The sequence below is a fragment of the Eulemur rufifrons genome, chromosome 8 (assembly GCF_041146395.1).
Source record: "Eulemur rufifrons isolate Redbay chromosome 8, OSU_ERuf_1, whole genome shotgun sequence".
Classification (NCBI taxonomy): Eukaryota; Metazoa; Chordata; class Mammalia; order Primates; family Lemuridae; genus Eulemur; species Eulemur rufifrons.
In genome coordinates, this window is record NC_090990.1 from 45569015 (window position 1) to 45576079 (window position 7065).

At 38.3% G+C, this 7065-nt stretch overlaps 1 non-coding gene across 1 annotated transcript; it reads left to right on the forward strand.

Moving 5' to 3' along the window:
• Positions 1 to 6609: 6609 nt before the first annotated feature.
• LOC138390974 (U4 spliceosomal RNA) lies at positions 6610 to 6749 on the forward strand. The gene has a single exon (XR_011234626.1). It is a non-coding gene; the product is annotated as a U4 spliceosomal RNA (small nuclear RNA).
• Positions 6750 to 7065: the final 316 nt, after the last annotated feature.

The following is a 7065-nucleotide window of genomic DNA, read 5'->3' on the forward strand; positions in this document are numbered from 1 at the left end:
GTGAGTGGGCAGCCGAGTCAGAGGGCACAGGCCAGGCAAGCCACAGGCCCACCCAGACTCCACCGCCACTGGCTTTAAATGGCTGCAGAGGTGGGCATTGCGGTGGCTCATCGGGGTGGTAAGGACAAGATAATGCCTTTTTAGTTCTATTTTTTTTTTATTTTTTCATTGACACTGTCCTTTGTTATTGGAAATACTATTCTTTTTTGGTATTTTTGTGTTTTATTTTGTTTTTTGGATGTTTTTTAATTCAAATAGATTTAGGGGGTACAAGTGGTTTGTTGTTATATGGCTGACTTGCATAGTGGAAAAGTCTTGGTTTTTAATATACCTGTCACCTGAATAGTGTCCATTGTATCCAATAAGTAATTTTCATCCTGCAGCCCTCTCCCACCCTCACACTCTGAGTCTCCAATGTCCATTAAGTCACTTTATATGACCCTGCAGTCCATTGCTTTGCTCCCGCTTATAAGTGAGAACATACGGTATTTGTTTTTCTGCTCCTGAGATATTTCACTTAGGATAATGGCCTCCAATTCCATCCAAGTTGATGCAAAAGACAGTATTACATTCTTTTTTAATAATTTTCTTTATCCAGTCATAAGTAAGTGGATGCTTAGGTTGATGCTATATCTTTGCAGCTGTGAATTGTGCTGCAGTAAACATATGGGTGCAGATATCTTTTCTATAAAATGACTTCTTTTCCTTTGGGTGGATCCCCAGTAGTGGGATTGCTGAATTAAATGCTAGATCTACTTTTAGTTCTTTGAGAAATCCCTGTACTGTTTTCAATAGAGGTTGTATTAATTTACATTCCCATCAACAGCATGTAAGTGTTCCATTTTCACAGCATCCACACCAGCATCTATTGTTTTTTGACTTTTTAATAATGACCATTCTGAGGTGGTATCTCATTGTGGTTTTAATTTGCATTTCCCTGATGATTAGCGATGTTAAGTATATTTCTCATATGTTGTTTATTGTTTCTCTTCTTTTGAAAAATGTCTGTTCATGTCTTTTACCCACTTTTTAATGGGATTATTTGTATTTATCTTGCTGATTCAGTTGAGTTCCTTTTAGATTCCAGACATTAGGACTTTGTCAGATGTATAGCTTGAGAATATTTTCTCCTATTCCATAGGTTGTCTATTTACTCTGTTGATTATATCTTTTGCTGTGCAGAAGCTTTTTAGTTTAATTAAGTCCTATTTACTTATTTTTGTTTTTGTTGTATTTGCTTTTGGAATTTTAGTCATAAATTCTTTACCTAGGCCAACGTGGAAGATAGTTTTTCCTAGATATTCTTCTAGAATTTTTATGGTTTCAGGCCTTTTGTTTAAGTCTTTAATCCATCTTGACTTAATTATTGTATATGGTGAGAAATAGGGATCCAGTTTCACTCTTCTGCATGAGGCTATCCATTTCCCAGCCCTATTTATCGAATAGGGGCTCCTTTACCTAGTGTATGCTTTTCTGTGTTTTGTCAAAGATAAGTTGGTTGTAGATATTTGGCTTTATTTCTGGGATCTCTACTCTGTTCCATTAGTCCATGTGTCTACTTTTATACCAGTATCATGCTGTTTTGGTTACATATCCTTATAGTATAATTTAAAATCAGGTAATGTTTTGCCTCCAGATTTGTTCTTTTTGTTTAAAATTGCTTTGGCTATTTTTGCTCTTTTTTGGTCCCGTATGAATTTGGTTTTCTTTTTCCTAATCCTATGAAAAATGACATTGATATTTTGATGGAAATTGCATTGAATCTGTTGATTTCTTTGAGTGTATGAACATTTTGACAATATGGATTCTTCCAACCCATAAGCATGGAATTTTTTTATTTTTTTTATTTCTTTTTACTTTTAAATGCTTCCCTCTTACTGCTCCACTCCTTTGTCACATGGTAAACTCAGATTATACCAAAAGTCAGGGTTTCCAAAGAGAAATGTTCAGTCTTCGTGTGTGTGTCTGTGTGTTTTCATAGGCATAGATGAGACTCCTTCCAACTCATTTATTGATGTTCTTCTATGTACAGGCACCCCATTGGCTATGGGAGAAGTGGGAGAGGAGATGAGACTAGGACTAAAGATACTGCCCTTGACTTTGGAGATCTCATAATCTATCAAGATGGCTCTACTCCAAATCAGACTGTGACATATGCCAGGCACAGGAAGAGGATGGATTAATTAACTCTAATTTGAGAGAAGGGGTGTCAGAGGAGGCTTTATGGAAGAAGGGACATTTAAATGGACCTTAAAGGATGAGCAGGAATGTGGCTCGCAGGTCCATTTGAAGAATATCAATCATTTGTCTACTATGTGAAGGGAAAAAATAATTTCCCTTCCAGTGAAGGAATAATATTCCACCTCAGAATCATTTCCAGCCATAATGGAGGAAAACTATTTTTAATGTTAATTGGCTTCCGAAATGAAGGTAGAAATATAGAGGAGAGGGTAGCTGAAATAAACACAGTTTTACCAAGGCAAAATGTCTCCCTGAGTAGAATGCATTTTTTAATCCTAATTTCTTTCCTGCTTACATGCCTCAAGGGAACATTTCATTTAGAGCTGTTGAATTTCCTGAATTCCACTGGGTGTTTGAGCAAACTTCTTAGAATTGGAGTGTAAAACAAAGAAAGTTTGTACCACAGAAACACCCTTTACATTTCACAGATAGTATATTGGTTAGAAGAATTAGCTATTAGCATTAATAAGAGCTATATTAATATTATAATATTAGCTATTAGCATTAATAATAGTAATTATATTAATAAAATAATATTATATTATAAATATAATAATTATAATATTATTGCTTTATAATTTCCACTAATGGATCTGTATTATTCTGCTTGGGCTGGAATAACAAAATACCACAGACTGGTTGGCTTAGACAATAGAAATTTATTTCTGACAGCTCTGGAGGCTGGAAGTCCAAAGTCAAGGGGCCAGCAGGGTTGGTGTCTAGTGTGGCCTCTCTTCCTGGCTTGCAGCTGGCTGCCTTTCCTCTGTGTGTGCCTGGAGAGAGAGGGATCCCTGATGGCTCTTCTTCTTATAGGGACACCCATATAAGAACCTAATTTAACCTTAATTACCCCTTGAATGCCCTATCCCCAAATACAATCACACTGGGCATTAAAATTTAACACGTGAATTTGGAATGGTACACAATTCAGTCCATAATGGGACTTTAAGTTCCTCAAGGTCAGATACCTTGTTGAGCTTATTTTATTTTTCCCCTGCATTTCCTAACTAATCCATTTCATGGTACACAGTAGGTCATTTGACTTGAATAAAACTTACATTTACTCCCTCAGTGAATCATCTCAACAACATGGAGAGCTGAGCAGGGGAGCTATTATTATCACCCCAAATTTACACGTGAAATAGTCAATGACTCACAGTAAGTATATAGCATATGCCAGGCACTTGTTCTAAGCTCTGTGTAAATTAACTATTATTTTTTTGCATTTTAGTAATAAGGAAATTGAATCACAGGGAGGTTAAATAATCACCCAAGATGACATTTATTAGATGGCAGAACCAGTATTCAGCCTGAACCCACAATTTTAAACATTAGAGTAGGTACCCTCTGCCAGTGGCCATGAAGTCCTATGACTTGCCTAAGATTTCTTATTTTGCAAATGTATTATTTTTCTAGGGCTGCCATAACAAGTTATCACAAACTTGGTGGTTTAAAAACAACAGATTTATTGTCTCAAAGTGCCAGAAGCCAGATGTCCAAAATCAAGGTGTTGGCAGAGCCCCACCCCTTCCCAAGGCCCACAGGGAGACTCCATGGCTTGCCTCTTCAGCCTCTGGTGGATCCAGGCATTCCTTAGTTGTGGCTTCATGACTGCAGTCTCTCCCACCATCCTTACGTGGCCTTATCCTGTCTCTGTCTCTCCTCTGTGTGACCCTTGCAGGAATAACTTGGCATTGGATTTAGGGCCCACCTAGATAACCCAGAATGATTTCATCTCATGATCCTTAACTTAATAACATCTGCAAAGATTTTCTCTCCAATAACATCCCATTCAAAATTTCTGAGGGTAGTATGTGGACATATTTTGAGCGGGAAGGGGTGGGGGGTAAACATTCAGCCACTACAGCACCAATAGCAAGCTATGACCCAGGATATGGGGTAATGGCAATACATTCTCTGTCCTGCACTTCTTTTCTAGAACCTTGTCCCCAGTCTCATCCACACGGGTACCCTGGTTCCCACTAGGTAAAAATATGCCCAACCCTTGGTCATGGGTAGTTGCCACATGGCACATGCTGATTCAAACTGGTCCAAGATGTACCCATCCTAAGAAGTTTTGGCTTGGGGCAAAGAGAGAAAATGCACAGAAACAGAATTTTTTCAAGTGTGGTTGCTCTTGGCAGCTGTATTTCCCAGAAGGGCTGGGACTAGGGTGAAGTGAGTGAGGCAAGTGACACTCCTAGGGCTTGACACTTGCAAGGCTCTGAAAGTGAGAGCCTCATTAAATTTTGGGCCCAAAGTGTCTCTCTTGCCTCACCCTTGTCCTCCTGATGCCAGAGGATTAGAGGATACCCTAGTGGCAGAGGGGGCTGGGGACTCCGGGGACGTAAGACATGAAAGAGAGAGAGAGACCTGGTGGTTTTCAAGCCACTAGCTCTAGTTTTCTTGCGGCTTAGTAAGATTATTGTCATTTGGTTCTATCTCTTATAGATGTCAGTGTCCTTATTAATATATCCTTTTTAATTTTATTATTATTATTATTTGCTTAAACTTGTTTGAGTTGAATTTCTACCATTTGCATCCCAAAGAATTCCAACCAAAAGCCTAGGTCTCTGAACTCCTGATCATTACTTTCCCATATTCTCCAAGATAAGGAGACTGAAGCAGAGATGATGATGCTATCTTTGAAGCCACAGGACCTCTGAAAGTGGGAATCCTGGTCTCAGTGTGCCAATCTCTACATGGTGGACCAGGCTCTCTCAGGGATATAAAACTGGTTCTTCTTTGCTTTGCTTTTTCATAAAACATGTATCTCTTATCTTTTCAGCATGTAGACAGGTAGACACTTTAATTGGTGATTTAAGAAAATCTGTATGAACATCGATGATTATACTATGCCCTTAGGGGCTAATTAAATATATTTGGCTATTTTACCATGCACAAATTGGGCCAGAATGCTGTGCTTTCATTATTCTGCTGCTGCTTTTCATGGTTTTCTTTTTTTTCTTTTTTTTAATCTATAGCTTTGAGTATACCTGCTGCTTCTAATATGCCATTCAACATTTTAGAAAATCAAAGGGTAAATAAATTAGCATACACTAATTAACACTTCATTTTTTAGCTTATAACCATAGAGATTTAAATTCCCTCTAGAAACTCTGATCTCACTCTGACCTCAAGGGAGTCCTTCTTGCATCAGACACAGAAAACAAAATGTCCCAAATAGAGCCAGCATAAAATCATCTTCTGGTATGATGCCTCCTCCTCCTCCTCCTCTTACAAAATAAATGAATAAATAAATAAATAAATTATATAAAGTACTCAGTAAGGTCAATTTTCTTTTGTCTCATGTGTTGGTTTGTTTATGTGGTAAATGGCTTCCCTTTCTGTCTATGGGCACCATCAGCTTGGAAGTACAGTCATGGGCTACATAACAACGTTTGGTCAATGACGGACTACATATATGACAGTGGTCCCATAACATTATAATGCTGTTTTTTCACCATACCTTTTCTATGTTTAGATATGTCTTGATACACAAATATGTACCATTGTGTTATAATCTCCTACGGTATTCCGTAGAGTAGCATGCTGTAGAGGTTTGTAGCCTAGGAGCAATAGGCTGTCCCATATGGCCTAGGTGTGCAGTAGGCTATATCATCTAGGTTTGCTTATGATGTTTGCACAATCACCTAATTATGCATTTCTCAGAATGTACCCCTATCTTTAAGTGACATGTGACTGTAATAACAATAATTGTCATTTGCTGAGTGTCTACTCTGTCATAGGAATTTTATATAATCTATCTCATTTAACTCTCACAAGCCTCTTATTTAAAGATTAACAGCAACGGCCTCATTTTATAAGTGAAGAAAAACAAGTTTAGAGAAGCTAAGTAGGTTGCTTGATGCTACAGACTATACAATATTAAAGTCAGGATATCGGATCTGGTGCTTGTGTTCTTTCCCTGGTACCAGGCATGCTAAGGGCCAGAGTGAGTCTGCCCTTAGCAAACATGAACCACTACTCCAAGGGAAAGAGTGAAGGGAATCTTGGCATTTGCAGTGGTGTTGGGCAGTTCATATTGAATGGTCACCTGCCTGCATCTGTTTCAGAGCAGCCAAGTAATCCATTCTACTCAAAAGCAGCTGAGAATTTCTTTCCTACTCTGAAGCCAGACCTGGCACCAGGGTAGCCTCAGCCTGATATATATTGAGTTAATAAATTTTTCCCTGTCCCCTTTCCTGCTATAGTTGTTAGCACATTTTTCTCCATTTGCTAAATGTTTAATGTTTTTTTTTTTTTTCATTTTCAACCCTTTTCCCATAAGGCTAGTGGCTCTTTATTTCCCCTGGGCTGCTCTGTTTCCCCAAATTGTTCATCATATGTGATAGAAGGAAGAATCTAAACTTTGCACAGTGGCAGTATCATAGCCAATGAGGTTTATCCGAAGCACGATTATTGCTAATTGAAAAGTTTTCCCAATACCTCCCATGACGACTTGCAATATAGTCAGCATTGGCAATTTTTGACAGTTCCTATGGGGATTGAATTTAAAAAAAAAAAAAAAAAGGAAAGAAAAGAATCTATAATGGGGGCTCAGAAGACTAGATTCTTACTCTTGCCCTCCTCAGACTAATGTGACTATGGGCAAGTCCCTTCTACTCTCTGAGCTTTAGTGTTCTTGTTTGTTAAATAAAGATTTGGGCTTGAGAGTCTCTAAGGTTCTTGCCAACTGATTCTTCTGCCAGTTTCACTACAGGGCAATCTGCAAAACCTCATTTGTTGCGAGTAAATGCCCTTTGAGACACTACCTCTTTCATAATTCTCGTCCCAAAAGGAAAAATCTCCCACAGGCTGTCT